This window comes from Chlorocebus sabaeus, chromosome 22 (assembly GCF_047675955.1).
Source record: "Chlorocebus sabaeus isolate Y175 chromosome 22, mChlSab1.0.hap1, whole genome shotgun sequence".
NCBI classification, from domain to species: domain Eukaryota; kingdom Metazoa; phylum Chordata; class Mammalia; order Primates; family Cercopithecidae; genus Chlorocebus; species Chlorocebus sabaeus.
Genome location: NC_132925.1, coordinates 32,961,266 through 32,981,423, shown reverse-complemented (window position 1 = coordinate 32,981,423; position 20,158 = coordinate 32,961,266). Strand labels below are relative to the sequence as shown.

The 20,158-nt window shown below is 45.2% G+C and overlaps 1 protein-coding gene across 12 annotated transcripts in view; it reads right to left on the bottom strand.

Annotated features, from left to right (window-relative positions):
* Positions 1–20,158, bottom strand: part of BOC (BOC cell adhesion associated, oncogene regulated) — a 256,300-nt gene that overhangs the window by 53,545 nt on the left and 182,597 nt on the right. For 6 of the 12 annotated variants that reach the window (XM_038003333.2, XM_073009727.1, XM_038003341.2 and 3 more), the window contains one exon: positions 17,304–17,395. The exons of 2 other annotated variants lie outside the window; for them this stretch is intronic. The gene's annotated coding sequence lies outside the window, so the exon portion shown is untranslated. Of the gene's footprint in view, positions 1–17,161; positions 17,396–20,158 lie in introns of those variants that run through there. 4 more of the 12 variants (XM_073009724.1, XM_038003338.2, XM_038003339.2 and 1 more) reach the window with 3 other exon arrangements.

The window sequence follows — 20,158 nt, the reverse complement described above, 5'->3', positions numbered from 1 at the left end:
TAGCAATGAATTCACCTGAGATGCCAAGGTGAAAGGTCATGGTGGAGAAAAGAGAGAGCACTGTAGTCACGTAGACTAGTGAGGAGCTGTTTTCTTGGTATGAGAAGCTGGGCATTTAGGGAGGTTTGGAGGTTAAAAACACTCATTTTGATTTCCTCTGTTAGTTAGGCAACATAATTACCACCAATTCCAATTAAGCTGTCACTTGCAGTCATTCTCTATGTCCCTTCCTTGTGATGATTAAGCAACCAATGGCCCTAGGCCCATATTTATACCCTCCACATGACTCAAAATAGGTCTCAGGTGCTGTGACCCGGACTGAATGAGGATCAGGCTGCTGCATCTTGGCCTGTCTTTCTCTGGGGCTGATTCGAACAGATGCCAGGCAAAACCAGTCCCAACCCCTGACACATACACACACACCCACACACACCAACCCTTAACATGCTCATGCATGCTTGCAGGAAATCTGACGCATTCAAATAGAAAGCTAAGCCTTGGGGTAAAATAGCTGAACTGCTGAAGTCAGTGCCAAGACGGGAGATGAGAGGCTACCACTCTTCAGTTCGCATTTGGCTGCGCTGTGACATGGACAATATCCCTCCCAGACTTTTATGCAAGCAAGAAACCCTTACCACGAACTTTAAAATGAACCAGTTTGGCATAGGACAACAAAATCAACTCGCACAGGGATGCTGAAGGAAAAACAGAGCACATGAGTAAACATCTATAACAATGACTGGCACTAAGTAGGCATTCCGTAAGTGACAGCAACTTACTAAATCTGAATAACTCCTTTTAGGGTTACTTTTAGGAATACTTTCATTAGTCTAATGCTTACTGCAGATTCATCCCCAGTATTTCAACAAATAAGGTTTAAGAAGAGACAACATCTCAGGGGCTGGATACCTTCACACAGGGTGGCCAGCATCCTGCCTTGGACATGTGCATTCTCCACCTCTAAGGCAGACAGGCACACACCCACACGCGCGCGCGCACATACACACACAGCAAGCAGCTCCAGCTCTAGCTGCTAAGTATGCTTTAGAGTCATGACAGTTTACTTTCTTTCTCATCTGACCTCACACAAACCCACTTTCTTTGCCACCTCCCTGACCCCCAAATATACACATTCAGTCCCCAACTTCATCCCCAATACTTCCCTTCTCAATTACAAAGCTCTTTTAAATCACCTAAAACGTAAATAAATATCAATTTGGAAATCTGAAGCATGTTCCAGTTGGTCTGTCAATCAGTCCCTGCCTTCTGCTGGAAGCCCCCAGCCCCAACCCCTGCCAGCTCTCCCCAACTTGGGAAGCTCAGTGGCCTCGGTGCAAGGCTGGCACATGCAGAGAAAACAAACACATGGAGCTTTGCCAGCTGGATCAGGCACCACTGTTTACAGCAGGAGCAGAGTGTGGGGAATTGGAGAGGCATGAAGAAGGGAAGGAGCAGAGCGGTGGGGATAATTCTAGCCTCCTGCTCCTAGGCTCCACCAGTTGCAAAGAGGATCCCCCTGCTGAGGTTCTGCCATTCCCAGGTGCACACAGCACAGCCATCCATCATGACTAATGATGGATGTGACTAATACCATCACTATGCTGCAGGCGAAGAGTGAGAGTCCATGAGGGAAGAGAGCCTTCTATCTTGTTCATTCACATATCCCCAGCATCATCACAATGCTTGGCACATAGTAGGAGTGCAATAAGTATCTGTCGATTAAATGAACAGATGAGCTGTTTTCCTACCTATCTCACAAGGAAGTTACAGTGGCAGAGGAGTAGGGGTGTAGTGGTGGAAAGGAGATTAGTGAGGAATATTCTAAAAACCTACCGGATATTAAAATATGCTACCAAAAACAATTTAAGAAAATGCTATGTTAAGAAAAGCTAATCAGATTTCTTTACTGCAGGCCTTTTCAGAGCCTTTAGTATGCTATTATGCATCATGGATCACCAAGAAGGGGAGAGGGTATGCACTAAAGTCTGTACCCACAGGCTTGGACTCACTTGACCACAAACCTGGACTCACTGGACAAAACTATCCTTTTTTCTCAGAGTACCATTAGTGATGAGACCTTCACCAAATACTCGTTGAGAAATACTGGCCTAAGAGGTTCCTGGAGAATGTCCTAAAGCAATTTGCAAACCATCGTGATCCCATTTTTATAATTTAAAAAAGTTACATATGGATATGTGGTGTGTAGTTATTAGGGTTGTCATAGGGAAATGTCGGGAGACGCTTAAATTTTAGTATCAGTTATCTCTGAAGATCAGGGGATTTGCCCTTTTTGCTTTAAATGCCTTGGAAATATTCAAACAAGGTATGTAGCATCGCTTTTGTAATTAAAAAGGCAAGTTTGAAAAAAGCTATCTCCAAATATTCTCATGTCATCACTGATATTTTGTCTTCCCATCTTCCCATGGGCCTCATTTCCCAACCACCCCTTCAACCATAAAATGTTGTTCCTTGCCCCATTATCACATTTAAGGAATTTGCAGTGTCTAATCTCCAGCAATCAATTCCCCCAGCTTATAAAGAATACTTCCCCTAATTCCAGGATTCTGTTGCATTCACACAATGTGGATAAGTATTTTTGGGGAAAAAAAAGAAAATACATTTAGTATTTTGTTAACAAGATTTACAGATCTGAAATTGCTTTGTTTAGTAAGTTATATAAAATACGTCATCTGACATTCAGTTTGCTGAAATAGTCATGTTGAGCAAGTTAACATTTAAAGATTGCCTTTTTTTCCTGCTAAATTACTAATTTCCTACTGATTTGTAAATGCAAGTTAAAAATCATTAAGATTTATTGAATGTACTACACTAGATGTTGTTGCAATATGGGATTGAGGCATATATTTAGAACAAAAAGAAACTATCAATCTTAAATAAAATTATTTGACCACTTGAATTAATATGTGTAAGATAATGAGCTAATACATATGACTGATTTTGTCTAACTACTAAACAACTATATGAGGTAGGTAGTATTCTCATCCCATTACACAGACGCAGCAAGTGAGACTCAGAGAGATTAAGGAACTTGCTTAAGTAAAGGATTCAAAGGCTAGACTGTCTGCTTCCCCTGCGTGCTGGTCTTGGTGTCCTTGGCAGCTTAAAGCAGTTATACAACAAAACTGTTTTCAACAAAGGAATTAAGAAAGGCAGAAAAAACAACAACAACAAAGTAAGTCTGAGTTGGAGTCATGCACTAGCCACCATGTTTCTGGATGGATTAGTCTGGCAGATTCTCACAATGTACTCTGCATCCGTACTCCTGAAGATGTATTTGCACCTGCACTCCTGAAAGTTCTCCATACCTACAGCGTCAGTCCTGAGTGTCTGAGTATCGAAATACAGCCCAAAGATTGGTAGCAGTGCTTTGAATCTAGGATCCAAGTTATATGCACCACTGTGTATGGAAAGACAAGAAGATCCTTCCCATTTCTTAACCTAGGCTCTCTCATCTTCTTCTGTTCTCTGATAACATTAGATGTGAAGTTCCCAATTCTGACTGCACAGGAGAATCATCTGGGAACATTTAAAGATACAACAATGCCTGGGCAGCACCTCAAGCAAATGAAGTTAGAATCTCTGTGGGAAGGGGGGCTTGACATCAATATTTTCACCACTCCTTCCTGGAAATTGTAATGTGCAGCCAGGGTTGAGAGTCCCAGTGCAGGCGTCTCTGCCGTGGATTGTGGGGTCATTTTGGTACGGAATATCTGCCAGAAATGTTCTGCACTGGATATGGTGGTTGAAATTGAAAACTTTGCATAAAGATGTTCCTTACTGTATCATTTTAAAGAAATTCTTATAATTTTTAAAGCTAAAATAAATATTTTTTTCTCTCACAAATTAAATACCTTAACGCATTTTAAGGAAGAAAACATTTTTCCTGAAAAGCTGCTCTCAGATTTCTCCAGATATTTTTCTGGATTTTCAGATTCTTCGTTTTCTCTTCTTTGCACAGAAATAAAGATGGAAGAGGAGGCCGCCACTGCAAAGAACATCTACTTTGGGGGCCAAGGCGGCTTCTACAGTGGCAAAGATGACAAACAGGTCTCTGAGCCATAGTGACTGCTGCTGACTGGGGCCAGGAACAGTTGATTCTGGGGGCAGGGATAGGATGGCCCCAAGGTAGATGCTAGCAGAGGAGGAATGTTTTCCAAGCATGTGCAAATTTAAGCGTTTGGACATCAAAGCCTGAGAAGCCACCAATGACTGCTTTAACAAGGCCAGCAGCTTCCAGGGGCTCACAGACCACTGAGAAGTAGAACAGCTGTTGGCTATTCAACGGTCCCCACATCCTCTTAACACCAGATCAGACCAGAGGGCATTGGCTCCACTGAAACCAGCTGTTTGACAACCCAAAGGGTTAACAGCTGAGTTTCGAGCTCCTGGCCTTCCCGAAGGAGTTGATTATCAGTTTGGTCCCTACTTGGGGAGGAGACAACCCTCCACCCCCACCTCAGAGCTGCAGCCTCACTCCTTCCCAGCCCTCCCAGTCCAGGAATGAAGCTGCCTGCTGCCCAACATATACCCAGACTAGTTTAATCTCCTTCCAAATCCATCTTGTCTCTTAACTTCTGCCAAGAATAAAAATTAAAACACACACACACATACATCATGCATGTATGGGAGGGGCGGAGCAGGCTGGAAGTTTAAACTGAAAAAGACCAGGCAGGGATGGGAGGGGCAGGTTGCCTGCTGAAAGTTAGGGCCTTGGAGGCACCCTGCCTGAGGTCTCTGCTACACCCTGGGATCAGATCAGAGGGGAAGTGTTTGAAGTGTCTTCCCTCCTGTCCCTGCAACACCCCATTTCATACCCTTTAACTGCATACCCCACCCAGCCCTGCCCCAGAGGAGCTCCGAGCAGCCGGACTGCAGTGCACTCCAGAGCCAGGAAGTGGATCCCACTCCCCCAACACTTGGAACAGCCCCATTCCTTGCCTGCTCTCTCCTGCCAACTTTAAAATGAATAAAACAGTCCTTGGAATGGCATGTGGGGCCTGGTGGTGCAGGCGGCTTGCAGGCTGCTTGTGGCCACCCAGAAAAACGGTCTGGAGATGGAGTCTTCGTTCTCATAATCCTGACCCACCTCACCCAGGGCCTATGAATGACTGAATCTGGGGGCCAGGCCCTGTTCCTCCTTGCTGACTTCCTCCTTCTCAGCAAAATCAGGAGCCCAATATTCCTAATCCAACACCTGAGAGGCTCTATCCTTCCCTCTCAGTGTCCCCCAGGGTTCGAATAATGGCCCCCACCTCAACTCTACACTATCATCTGCCCCGTCCCCCCAGGATGGTGAGCTAAGCACTAACTTACTTACACCTGTCCAGATGGAAAGCCACTGTCTCATGAAATCACTTGCCTCACAAGTTAATAATGATTATTGAACATCCATTAAATAGTAGGCTCTGGGAATCCGAAGATAAAATTCAAGCTTAACTTCTGGTAAAGGAGATGCACAGAAACATCTCAGAGCACCAGGGAACAATCACAAATCAAACCCTAGCACCTGGCCAATACTCTTTCCTTTCACTTCACTGTTGGAAGATGGTAGAAGAGCTGGATTACACACTTCTTTTGGAAAGAGTAACCTTGTGGCATCCATCTTTGACCTATCCCCACACAAAGCACACTAATAAAAACAAAATCATAAAAAAAACCCAAACACTTTTTTGTCTTGATAATTGCTGAATCTGGGTGATGGGTACATGGGGTTCATGATACTATTCTTTGTGCTTTTATAGTCCTTTGAGTTTTTAAAGGGTAAAGTTTTTTTTTTTTTTTTAAATTACAAAATAAAACACTTGTTTGCGTCGGATAACTAAAATAAGATCCTCTCAAACCTTCCCAATCCTGCACCAAAATGCAGAAACCCCCACTCACCCAACCACCCAATGTCCTTTCAATTAAGGCAAGCTGCACTGTCAGGCAGGTTTCAGTGAGTGCCCAGGTTTTGGTGGAAAAGAGGGCTCTGCAAGGTTGGGCCTAAGAAGCAGGCCTACTCCTGAAAAGAGGACTGCTGGTCACAGCCGGAGGAAACCTTGAGGGGCCTATCTCCCTGGCTCTCTGGACTCAACACTGGGAGCCATCTGGCTCTTCCCCCACTCCCATCTTTCTGGGGCTTCCCTATCCAGGAAGCGCTTTTCCCAGGACAGTGCATATCTCACCAATGACAAGCTGTCAACTCTGGCTGGCTTTTCCCTGACTGTAGAATCAACCATGCGCAGAGGCCGTGAGGTCCAGGTGCAGACCCATAAAGGAAGCCGGCTTGGGCTTATGAACATATTACTTTTCCCTGTGCCTCCACTTCTCTACCTATACAACTTACCATAATTGACAAAACTTTTCAAATAGACAAATTCTCCAAGAATGTGGGCTCTTGTGGGAGAATTACAAATCAGCAGCTCATTCAAGCCCAACTAATAATAATGATGGTAACAATAGAGACCATCAAAGCCCCTACCCTGAGCAAAGCACTCTCCTAAGGAGATTATATGGATAATGTGATTCAAGGCAGTATGACCTCTTGTTGTGATCTAAGAAATATTCAGAAACTAGAATATAGACGTCTTGAAGGCAATAGGCATAGTGCTCAATATCTGTTAACTGGTCAATTGAAAGGCCACCCTGATGGCTACAAATGACTTCAGGCTCCTACGGCAATTGACTGAAGAGGCATGAATGTGCTGCTCTCAGGCAAGGCTTATTGTTGATACCTGGATAAGCAGTAACAGTTTCATGCTAAATCTCAAGCGACTGAGGAGAGGCAGGCTGCAATGGGTATCACAAGCTTTAGTGGGTAGCATTATTTCCACAAGGGAGACAGGTCAGCACCTCCTAGCCAGGTTCACCTTGGCTGAGATGCACAGAAATGAGGTCTCACTACCTTTCCCCCATCCAGATTAGCGGTATTAACACTGGCATTTGGGTTAATTTCTCATATGGGGAAAGTCAGTTCTGCCTGCTTAAGATTCCATCTCAACTGGACACCCAGTTCCTCTTCACTTCCTGACTTTCAAGGGATCCGGAACTTAGTTATTAAGGGGCCTCGCTGTTCCAATGACTTGGAGGCTGGCTTCTTCTGGAGAGGGACATGGAATGGTGGTCAGTAAAACCAGGAGCCCACCCTCATATCTACAGGTTGCTCTGGAGAGAAAGTACTAGAGAAGACCCAGACCACACCAGAGACTTCTTTCCACCAGCACTGGCTGAAACACCCCACAGGAGAAAGACCCATTCTGTGCTCTCTGCACCTCCTGCTCTGAGCAAAGACCACAGCATTGGGAGATGCTGGATAAGCCTACTGTACAGAATGCCATTCCTTTTGATAAAGGTGAGGTTTATTTTTTTCATGTATTACAAGATATTTATAAATTAGCCTTTCTGAGATTCCCCCATGCCCCCCACATTAGGAAAAACAAAAACAAAATGCTTTTTCAGATCACACATTTGTCTTTTGGTTCAGAAAATGTGGCCCCTGCTCATAGACACACACTACCTGGCATGTATCTACGGAAGCCAGTCTGGGATTCTTTCTCAGGACTATCACTGTACCTACTTGTCGGACAGAATGTAGGAAGGGAGATTTAGAAGTGAAGGCTGGATTTGGTAGGGAACATGGGTCCCACGCTTACATAGTTCAGTAGTTCTTTATTATCTGCCTCTCCAGGTAAACTGAGGTAAGGGCCAAGGCTTCTAGATAGGGTAATGGTTAGTAATCACTGTTACAGCCTTCCAGGCTCTACAGTTAGACCTAAGAAAACAGGGTCCAGGAGACTGCACCCTGATTCCATAATTAACAAAAGCAAGGCTGGCTTGCTGGTAGAGTGTAGTTCTTTCTCTAAAGAGCTCAAAGGACTTTAAACACTCACAGTCTTAGGGACAAACCTGGGACACATAATATTAGTCTGCACTTACATGGGGTAGGCAGAGCCACTGAATGGCAGCCCAGTGCTCTTAGTGAGTCACTGGTCAGGCTATAGATTGGAGGATGGGCCAGGTGAAGAAAAGAAAACCAGAGGGGGAAGTGGTATGGACTTGGATCCTCAGCATGGAATTTCCATAGTCCAAAAGGTGACTTTCTGAGGTGTGCTGTGAGTCTCATTTCTCCTTTGTACAGAACTCTGAAATACCTGGCTAGTGTCTTTCGGCGTGAGAAGGTACTGGCTGGCCTCAGCTCTCTATTTATTCCAAACTTGAAGCGATAGAAGTTGGGGTTTTTTTGCTGCTGTTGTTTTTTTTTTTTGACAGTCTTGCTCTGCCGCCCAGGCTGGAGTGCAGTGGTGCAATCTCGGCTCACTACAACCTCCGCCTCCTGGGTTCAAGTGATTCTTGTGCCTCAGCCTCCTGAGTAGCTGGGATTACAGGCATGCTCCACCACACCCGACTTATTTTTGTGGTTTTTTTTTTGTCTGTTTTGTTTTGTTTTTGAGACGGAGTCTCGCTCTGTCGCCCAGGCTGGAGTGCAGTGGTGCGAGCTTGGCTCACTGTAAGCTCCGCCTCCTGGGTTCATGCCATTCTCCTGCCTCAGCCTCCCGAGTAGCTGGGACTACAGGCGCCTGCCACCACGCCCGGCTAATTTTTTGTATTTTTAGTAGAGATGGGGTTTCACAGTGTTAGCCAGGATGGTCTCGATCTCCTGACCTCGGCCTCCCAAAGTGCTGGGATTACAGGCATGAGCCACTGCGCCCCGCCTATTTTTGTGTTTTAGTAGAGATGGGGTTTTGCCCTGTTGGCCAGGCTGGTCTCAAACTCCTGGCCTCAAGAGGTCTGCCTGCCTTGGCCTCTGAAGTGCTGGGATTACAGGCATGAGCCACTGGGCCCAGCAGGTTTAAATTTAAGTTTCTGTTCCTCAGGGTTGGAACCCTGTCTACCTTTCCTCAGCCCTGAGAGCTTTTCAGCCTGGATCAGATGGTCCACATGACCAACCGGTCCACCCCCACCAACCCCCTCCAATTCACAGGCACTTTCCTTTCTCTTAAATGTGGTCCAGTGTTGGAATGGGCTTGGAGGAGCTTCCTCATTCTATGCCTTATAAAAACCACCATCATCACCTGTCCTCCAGAGTGCCTTGTGTTGAGAGTGGCTGGTGAGTGTTCTGAATCCTGGGGGTTCTGTCACCAAATTCCCAGGGAATCCTAGTCTTTGAGGCTGACTCCACAAAGAGGCACTTCTTTGCAGGGAAAATGCCCTCAAACTCTTTATGCCTTACTGGTCTTCCTCCTTAACGACCACAAAACAGGTCCCAGTGCTCAATCATTCTCAGGGCTCAACACAGACACCACTGGAACGTGGGTGGGACCAAAAGCAGAAACTCTAGAAGCTAAGGGACCTGTGGCCTGCCACTACCACCGGATGTGGATGTAGGCATGCGAGAGCGCTGCTTGCCCAGGGGACGCTCACTTCCCCACTGCTATCCACAGCTCCAAAGCAAGTAAAACAAACTATCGAGGAGGAAGGCAAACAGCCCATGTGCTCCTCATGTCTTTCTGTTTAGGGATGGGATGGGAAGGTCTGCACAGCTGATACTTCCAGATGTGGAACCCAAACACAGGCAGCTCCTGACAGTTTACCAGCCTGGGCTAAACTCCGGTAGCACCAGGGCCGGCATGCTCAGTGGAAGGTGATAAAGGAACCACACTGCAGACCTGTAGGGCTCTGGTCAGAGCGGGGTCTCAGCACACAGCTTTGGGCTCCTTTTTCAGTCTCTGCTCCCCAGCTAGAAATGTGTATGGGGCAGGGAAAGAGAGAAAGCCATACTTAAAACTGAAGGGGATTGCCAAGTGAAAGAAGCTGATCTTGAAAAGGCATAAGCTGTGTGATTCTAACCGCATGACATTCAGGAAAAGGCAAAACTAGAGACAACAGTAGATCGGTGGTTGCCAGGGGCTGGGGGAGGCGGGGGAGATGACTAGGTGGGGCACAGGGGATTTTTAGGGAGTGAAACTATTATTCTGTATGATTCTGTAATGGTGGGTAGGTATATGTCATCACACATTTTGTGAAAACCCAGAAAATGTACAACACAAAGAGTGAACCTTAATGTAAACTATGGACTTTACTTCATAATAATGTGTCTGTATCTGCTCATCAATTGTAACAGATATACTGCACCAACATAAGATGTTAATAATAGGGGACCCTGGTGGCTTAAGTGATTTGGGGAGATTGGAACGACAAGTCTGTATATGACTTTTTTGCTTAATTTTTCCTATAAACCTGAAATTGTTTTTTTAAAAGGGCTATTAATTAAAAGCAAAACAAAGCAAAACAAAACTGGAGCTGGAGGCTTGGGCTCTTCTCCCAGCTCCCTGAGAGGCTTACATGTGGGGTTTGGGATTTGCCTGTGCAATTTCTCAGGCACATCTGTCCACCTTTGGTGTCAACACAAGACCTCTTGGGATCTTTATCCCTATTTTTGTTTTTTCTCAGCTTCTAAATCTAGAACCACGTCAGAAGTGACTGAGATACAATTTAAGTCAGATCTGTCCCCCTCTGGGTGAGCATCCAAATGTGTGGTTCCTTACTTCCATGGCCTGTCAACTCTCCAATGGCAGAGACCATGTCTGTCACCTGTGTGTCTGGCACAGGGCCAGCCCTACCAGGCTCTCTGGTGTGTGGGGAACTAAACTGTTTTAAAATTCACCCCCTGTACTTGGCTTGTGGTTCCAAAACCAGATTCAACAGAAGTCCGATTCAACTTAGGTTGCTAAGGGAGGAGAGCGGCAAAGTGGATGGCCCAGGCACACTCAGGAAATCCCAGATGAACAACAGGACTGCAAACTGCTGGTGGTATAAGAGTGTAAGCTGGGCCCCCTTGCATCTCCTAGCCAGGCCTAGCACAGTGCTGTGCACAAAGCAGATGTTCAACAGATTCCTCTTAAGTGAATGATAAGGAAGGGCAGACAGGGCATCCATGCTTACATTCACCGACATGGAGCAACTGGTACACCCGTGGACATTCCTGAGGGCAGTTACCTTGAGGAAGAGAAAAGAAACTGGGCTCTTTCTGTTGCAGCCTTGCACACTGCTTCCTAGCTTCTCTGAAACAGATGCTCTAATATTAGCATTCTTGGGACATCTCTCCTATTTCCCCCCATATACATATACTCCAGAACACATTTTCTTACATAAATCTATATGTAATTATTTCATTTTATTTGAAACTCCTATTGCATCCCTTTTGAGATTCAGTAGAGGCCTGCAAACTAGCAAAAATGAAAAAAAAAAAAAATGTGAGCACCACTTACCAACCAGGTTCTATTCTAGGCACTGGGAAGACAGTGAGGAAGAAAACAAAGTCCCTGATTCCACTGATCTTCAGTCTAGAGGGGAAGCTGGCAATAACCAAAAGAACAAATAAACACGAGCCAGGAGGTGATAACATGGAGGGAAAGAAATTAGGTTGAAGGGAGAGAGAGTGATGGTGGGAGTGCTGTTTAATAAAGTGTGGTCAGGTTCAGGTGACCATGAAGCAAGTGGCCTGAATGAAATGAGGGAGGGTGCTGTGCCAGGCATCTGGGGAGAAGCCTTCCAGGTAGTGGGCAAATGCAAGCACAGAGCCCCTGGGAGGACGTTGCCCAGCCAGTGTGAGGAGCAATGAGGAGGCTGACATGGCTGTATGAGTAGGCAACGGGGGAAGGGAGGCCTCAGAGGGAAGGGGTGAGGTGAGGACCCCTGAGAGGGAAGGAGTGAGGTGTTTGGATATTTTCTCTGAATCAAACAGGAAGCCATGGAAGTTCTGAACAGAGAAGTGACCTTGTCTAGCTTTCGTTTGAAAAGTGTGACACTGATTTTTCTATGAAGAATGGGTGGAAGCAGAGAGAACACTTAGGAAGCTTATTTTGAGAATCCAAGTCAGAAACGTTGATAGAAGAGAGGGCGGTGAGCAGGTACAGAATTCAGGAAACATTCTGAAGGTAAGGTCAATATTATTGGCCAATTTAAAGGAGCATGAGAGAAAGAACCGAGTCAAGGATGGCTCCAAGATTTCTGGCACACCTGATAGAATGGGATACACTGAGTTGGGGAAGAAGTGGAGGGGAAGGCTTGGGGGGTTTATCTACCCGGTGACCAGGACCAAGGACTGGCATCAAACGGTGCACCTGAGGCAGGGCCTTGCCCCTCCACGTGCTCCTCTATCTCTCCATCCTCACATTTCTTTCTCTCTGTAAACCTTGAGCCAGTGAGGACTCTATCAGTGGGCTCTCCCACCTGCTTATCCTTCTAGTTGCGCAATCCTTGCAGCAACCCTCCTTCCACTCTGTTCCTCTTTCCTTCCCTAATAATAACAGCCACCTTCTACGGGTTTCTCCCAATGCATTTTATGTGCTTTATGTGAATTATCTTGCCTCTCCTTTGCAATAACCCTAAGAAACTGGTTCTCAGAGTCTATGTAATTTGCCTAGGGTCACATACCTATCGACTGGCAAAGCCAGAATTGAAACCCAGGCTTGTCTGGTTCCAAAGCCTCCCCTCAACCAGGATGCTGTGCAATCTCAAACCTGGAAGTGGCTCCAGAAATATGGCTCCTTCCTACAACACAGCCATCTTTCCCAGCACTTCACCCTTCTTGTAAAATTCATTCCTGACTTCTGTTCTCTCAGATGGGAACTCCAGAAACTCCACAGATGCCTTCTGTTCCTTCCTCCCTCAAAAAAGAATGTTAACCAGAATTATTTAGCCATGAGTCCTCTTCCTCTCTCAATTTCCCCTGGACCTGAGACCCTTCATTGCCTGGTCCCACAAGGCCGGGAAAGGCAGCTTGTCTGGAGGGATCCAGGAGGATCTCTGACAATATGACCAAAATGCCTCCAATCCAGGCTCCTGCCCTGAGAAATAAAAACAGAACCACAGAAGCAGATGAACCCCTTGTGCCCAGACTCTAACCTCTGGCCAGTTCCCTATCATTTCTCATCTCCTAACTCATCTTGGGTAAGCACAGAGGCCAACGGCCTTGGGCTTCTGAGGTGAGAAGGCACTTCTCACATTTAGAGGAACACTTCTCCCATTTCACTGCTTCCTCATAATGTCAGCGTATAAAGACAGGGAAATAAAGTCACACTGAGTTTTCATGACCTCATCTCCATTACCCAAGTAGCTGGTCACATAATTATATCTTAAACCCAGGTGTCCTGTATGCCCCCAAACCCAGAACACCTTGGCTTCAGGTTTTCCATGTTTGTTACAGAAAAACAAGGAACAAGGGTAACTAACTACACATCCTCTGCAACCAAATTGCCATCATTCTCCTAAGCCAGCAGAGAGGTCTGCGTTGCTGTTCTGCAGGTAACTGCCTGTCGAATTCTTTCTGGTGGCTGCTCTATGAGTATTTGCCTGGAAGGTACCATCTTCTGTCAGTTACCTGTCTGTCAAAGCTGCTACTTCCTTCCCCAGGGTGTTTTCTGTACAAGCTGCCACTTCTCCTGACCAGTAAAAAGTATCTACTGGGCCAAATATCTTCTCCCCCTCACCGCACCAAGAGCATGGAGGACCTGCTTGATCAGACTTGCAGAGATCCTAGGAGCAAACGGATTCATCTGGCAGATGAAGAAGAAGCAGACTCAGGACAGCCAATTCAGACAACATCCCAGGGGAGGGGTGAAAAATCAAGAGACATATTCTGAGATGAAACCTAAGATGGAGGTCGCTTTCACCATTGCCTGCAAAGTTTGCAGCTGTGCCACAAAGCCACTAGCTGCAAAGTCTGACACCAGCTATGCCACAAAGCCATTGGCTGCAAAGTCTGACACTAGCCAAGCCACAAAGCCTGGCTTCTCTTGTGGGGCTGCTGCTGAGCCATTCGAAATCTCCTAGCTGTAGTCCCAGTTTTAAATTTGAGTCTCTTAATGGCAAGTCTCATAAAGACCTTCACCTACCCTATACACTTTGTTAGCTGTAAAAGAAACAGTTTTCCCAAGCTAGAAGAGCTCTGCTTTGGGAGAAAGCTTGCTTCATTTCTTTTTCACGAAAAACTCGAGTTTTGGACTCAGCAGACCTGCAATGAAATCTTGGCTGTGCCATTTACCAGCTGTGAGACTAAAACAAGTCCCTACAATTATTTAAGCTTCAGCTTCCTTATCTGCGGAATAGGACAATAATGCCCATTTTCACAGCACTGCTGGGGGATTGCAGAGATAATGCTTGTAGTGCTTTAACACAAGGCCTGGCACACAGTAAGTGCTCACTAAATGGCAGTGACATTTTCTCCATCGCTGGAAGGGCAGCGGAGGCAGGCAGCTCTGCCTCTTTGGCACTGACAAGATGACCTTAGTTTGTGTTCCAGGTCCACTGTTAATTCCCTAAGCGATGAGGTGAAAGGCTGCATTGGGAGGTTTGCGTCTCCCATGACAAGTGAGAATAATAATTCTTCCCTCACACGATGAACAGTACCTGCTGCTTGTGTGTGCTACTTCTCTTGGGAGGGAGGCTCGCCACATAAACACAAGGCTTCATTTGTAAAATCCGAAACACAAATTAACCCCCATCACAATACCACCTTCAGGCAACCTGTTTAATTCTTTTCACCCACACTGAAGACCTATATGGGGTGTCAGTGACAAAGGGACCGGTTGCCAATGTGAAACCCACCTATAGAAAGCCACCTTGTTGTTCCTCTTTGGGGAGGGAGCTGAGCTCCCCCACCCCCCTTCTCCTATTGTTGAAGACCACCCAGTGAAACTTGCTGGCAAGCTGCCACGGTCCAGACAGGCAAAGCCAGGCCTAACTCCCCAGCCTCCAGCTCAGCAACAGAAGCCTATAGAATGAAAGCACCTGACTGTGGGGCCTTTGCAGATGGCAGACCACTAAAACTCTGAAGGCAGGGTTGCAGGTGATTATTTCAGAGGCCTGTACGTTGGATGATCCATTAGACTGTAACTCTTGCCTGTAATACAGCAAATTCGTATATAACTTGTTCATTACAAAACAACCATTCATAATGACACAGGTAAACAACTGTAAATTTCCACTGTGTTGACTGACTGCATTTTTAAGTCTCTCTCACTTGGGTACAGCTATGTAAGAAGGAAGAGCTCCCCTAACACCACTGTGAAATGATAGTCATAAGACCGAAAACAGAAAGACAGTCAAGTGGGAAAGATGATTTCTGAAATCTTTAAGAGCAGCCTCTGCTTTCATAGAAAAACTAATAAACCCAGAACTCCCCAATTTTCCTCTCCAATTAACTGTGACCCACACCTAATAAACCTGCTAGGATCGTAATATTAGGTAAGCTCAGACTAGTAAAGGCACTTGGCTGGCAGTAATCTGGAAAAATACTGGCAGAGCCAGGGAAGGCGGGGGAGGGCTCTCTTCCAAAGTCCAATTCCAACCTAGACTTGGTGGCGGGGGCTCCAAGGCCTCTACAGCCAGCCGGTTCCACAGGCCCCGCTTTCCTCACCTGTAGCTCCCATCCTGTGTGCTATTTTCCTCTCAGCAGTCAAGGAGGTTCCTGGGCAAGTTTCATGTCCTTAAAATAAATGTCCCCTCACTTGGTACCCTGGGAACGATTTCAGAGCCACAGACGGTAAAACAAATGGCAAATGGAATTGAAAGCTAAAAAGCTGAATTCAGGCATGTATTTCTAGGATTCTCAGCTAAAATCTCATGTAGATGAAAATTTTTTAAAATCACACATTTCTCCTTTTCTCCCCAAAAGCTACTCAATAATTGGTTTTAGGAACTTAAGACCCAGATTTCTGAGCTTGCGCAGTTAACGCAGATACCAGGTTTTAACTTTCCAAAAAGTATTTTAAAAAAAAAACTATTCTGAACATGAAATGTTGGGTCTCCAGCATACTTAGGCCTACCATTCACTGAGGAAAATGAGTTTTAAGGAAGAAAATAATGAACAACACGTACAAGGAAAGATAAAAGGACATTTTGGTACCACTGGTCCCATCTCTGCTTTTAAGACTTTTCCTGAGATTGCAATTCCTCTCTCTCAAGAAGTCCTCTCCCTCTCCGTCTCCCATCTCCCATCTCTCTCTCTCTCTCTCTCTTTTATTTATTTATATTTTTTTTGAGATAAGGTCTCACTCTGTAGCCCAGGCTGGAGTGCAGTGGCAACATCTCAGCTCACTGCAACTTTGACCTCCTGGGCTCAAGTGATCCTCCCACCTCAGCCTCCCAAGGAGCTGGGATTACAGGCACATGCCACCACGCCCAGCTAATTTTTGTATTTTTTTTTTTTCTTTTTTGTAGAGACAGAGTTTTGCTATGTTGCCCAGGCTGGTCTGGAACTCCTGGGTTCAAGCAGTCTTCCCACCGTGGCCTCCCGAAGTGTTGGGATTACAGGCATGAGCCACCTCGCCAGGCCAAGAAGTCTTTCTTAATGGACCCATTCCAAGTACTTTAACCCTACAGTTTGCATTGCAGTGCTCTGCAGTTCTCTTTAGGTCAGTAATAGGATTCTGGATGGAGCATGGGCTCTGGTATTAATTCCTGCCAGCCTACGCCTGATGGCAGGCACACAGCAAGCTCTCAATAAAAGCTTATCGAAAGGATGAAGGCACCAACCTCCACATACTTCATCACCTTCATCTTGTCCAAAACTATCCAAGCTCACTTTGGAGAAGAATAAACATTCCTTTGCTCTACTTTCCATTGCTCAGCTTCCAGTAATTTTTCTTCAACCCTACCCACCCTACCCATATTATACACTTTCCTGTTGCTAACCAGGAGAACGGGTTGAGACTTTCTTCAACATTTTCTCTGGCAACTGAATTAGGTTAACTGTGTCCTTCTGCTCTGATTTCCTCTCACTGCCCAATAATCCCATCCCAAACGTCAAAGGCCTTCTTTGAAGAGAAGGCCAAATTCACTTTAGGAAAAGAGAAATTATTTCCTAACTTTATTTCGGAAGATGGGAAGAAGCACAATCCCACTGATTTTTGTGAGATAAACATTGCCCAGTACATCAGACCACAAGGCATTTGCTGTGATACCACTGACAGAGACATAAACACATGGCTTTCCTCACCCAAACCTACGCGGGACTTTTTCACAGCAAGCTTGGACTCCAAATCCCATAGTAAACGGTTTGTATCTAACATGTCTGACAGAGCTTGCCGCAGAACAAGGGGGTTCACATAGCCATCACAGGCTTTGACTAAAAGAGCATATGAACCGAACTAGAACTAACCTGAAGTTTAGTCCAGATTCCACTCAAAGTTGAACTTCCAATACTTGAGGATGAGAAAAACCATCTCCAAGTGGTAACACAAAACATGAACAAATGGCTGACCTAATAGGCCAGAGTTATCACACTGAGCAGAAAACCTCACCTACTTCTTCTACTTTCCAGCTGCTACCCTCAGACGGTATAAATGTTGACAAGATTTCATGGGTCGTGGGTTCCAGGAAGCTTGTTCTGAAACTGAGGAAAAAGCAAATTATCTCATCTTTTGAACAAAATAAACAGTTCTGAAGTATTTGCTTTTTACAAGGTGCATTGCTATAAACCATAGTAATTCCTTATCAATACATTTTATAAATAGGAAAACAGTAGAAAAGTGATTTTTCTAAGACCATAGGCCTCCTGAAACATCCAGCTTCCCGGCTCCTTGCTGAAATGAACAACGGATTAAGAACAATGATCACACTTTACAAAACCATTCCCTTTGTGTTCAGCAGTCCATTTTCATCAATAGTCATCAAATATTTCTTAAGATCACATTATAAACAGGCCTCATACAAAATTAGTCAGGCTTACATGGAAGGGATTTGGGGTGATAAGACAGAGGCAAGGAAAGAACTCAGCAAAAATCAAGGGTCAGCTACTAGATTGGAGAAGGTGGCTCCTATTGAAGTAATATTATCATGAGGTAGGACAGAGCTACACAGCAGAGTTTTAAGAAATTAGGATTTTAAACCTAGATTGTTTTAAAGCTGGGTGGTGACTTGATTACAGCACTCATGGAGAATGGGTGGGATGGTCATAGGTTGGCACTGGGGGGCCCAGCTACATGCCAGCAACAATTGTCAAGGGCATCAACAAGTGTGGTGGTGGCAGGAATGAAAAAGATGGTGGAGTAATAAAAGGAAGGGCAGGAAAGAGCAGACAAACTTGGGGAAGGTATCTAACTGGGTGGCAGTAGAGATGTAGGAATAGATTAGTTCAGTGGTTTGAGTCAGTGTGAATGGAGTTCACAGGCAGAGCTTAGATTCCAACCCCAGTTTCCTAACCCTCCTAAAGGCAGTGCCATTTGAGATGGATCCTCTAAACCTTCCTTCCTGCATTCCACCTCCTCTCTATCCGTTACCAACCCTGAGGGCTCCAGTGAAGCAAAACCTTCTCTAGGCAAGCTTTTCATAAACATGGGTTTATAGATTAAAAACAAACACCCTCTCCCATCCCACCCCCTAACCCCAAATATTTGAGTCAACCTCATAAATTATGAAAATGTTACATGTTAAGGCTCCATGTGGGAGCACACTTAGGATTTGGGTCCTTCCGACCAACAGCAAAGTAGCTGGCTACATCTGTTCTCTGAGAGTCTATAGTCAAAAATGTAGAGACACTTCAGGGCTGTCTGACAACAGGTTTATACTCTTATCACAACTATGTAAAAAGTATGTACGCACATGATGAGCAACACAAGTCCATGGGATTGTGGATAATTTTAAAACCATTTTTTTAATTAGAAGTAGATGCTCGTGCAATAAATAAAAACTGAGGAGGAACCATCCTTTGACTAAGAAAGCTTACTCTCCTGGGACAAGGAAGCTTTCAGCCTGGTGCCTGATGCACTAAAAATGTTTGCTGAATTGAATTATGGACATGACAAGAAGTTACGTATGTTAAGAGTAAATAGATTTTTCTAAATGGAACACATTATTTTCTTTCCTCTCCCTCCCAAATTTCAGTTCTTTTCTCCTGTCCCATATTTTCCCAGATAGCAAGAGGGCTTAGAGTTTGGAGGAAAGAAAGCAACTTCCAAATATATAATATCTTTCAGTGCCAAGTTAATATTTTCTTATTCAGAGGCCACAAGGTATTGAACAGCAATTATTTTGTGCACCTGAGTTTTCTGTTGTAGTTTGAAAGACACAGAGATAAACCCTAATTCATTAACCACAGCAGCGGCTTTGCCGAAATTTGAACCCAGACCCCCTAGGGCACATGGAACACTGTGACACATCAGGCTCACTTCTTGCCCTCCTTTTTCAAACTGTGGGGGGTCCATGTGAAAGTCAACTGAATTATTTCATGAGTAAAATCTCTTATTCACTCTTAGGGCATGGAAACCATGTTGTTGAAGAGAGCTGGGATCCCAAACACTTGAAAAAGCACTTCAAAGAAAGGAAAATCTCTGGACCCATTTGGAGGGTGGAAAGGAACATAAATCACACTGCTTATCATGAGCTGGCTCACCAATTAACAGCTAAGCAGAGTCCTCTCTGTTTTTTCCTCACACCCTCCCTCTCCAGTTGTAGTCAAAGAACCAGCCATCCCGGCTTCTAGCAACCTCTTTTCCCAAGTAAAGCCAGTGGCCTATGGTGTGGGGGACAATTGCTCCCTAGCGAATGTCTCTTGCAGTGATGCCCTTCTGAAGTATCTCCATGGAGGACAAAAGAGACAGTGTCTGAGGTCTCAATCTTCAGGCTTCACAGGTGTGGAGACACCCTCCAGCCTCCTGATAAGGGCCAAATTCTGAGTGATAAATCTATACAGGGGAGGGCAGTGTCAGCAAAGTGGCCCAATGAGGCAACTCTTTTTTCTTTCATTTTACCTCTTTGCATAAACTCATTTGAAAAACTCATATAGCAGGAAAATAGTAACTCCGCTGCTGTTTCTACCCAGCCTCTGTCCCGCTGACCCCAAGGTGCTTCCAGATTACCACGAGAAGCTTCTGGGTCTCAATTACGAGACCATTAAAAAGTACCAATTATAAGACCTCAGAAATGTTTCTGGGAAACCTGTTACACACCTCAAAATGGCTAACCTCTTGCCTCAGATTTACTTTAAGTTCAGAAAACAGGTCACCCAGATGTATGGGCATCCTAGCCCCCACACGCAGCCCAACAAGACTGTGGTTTAATATTTTCCATGCTGCCCTTGAGAAAACGAAGATTGATTTATTGGCTGTACCCAAAGGGACGAAAAAAACCCATCAGAGAGCTGGGCTGCCTGTTTAGG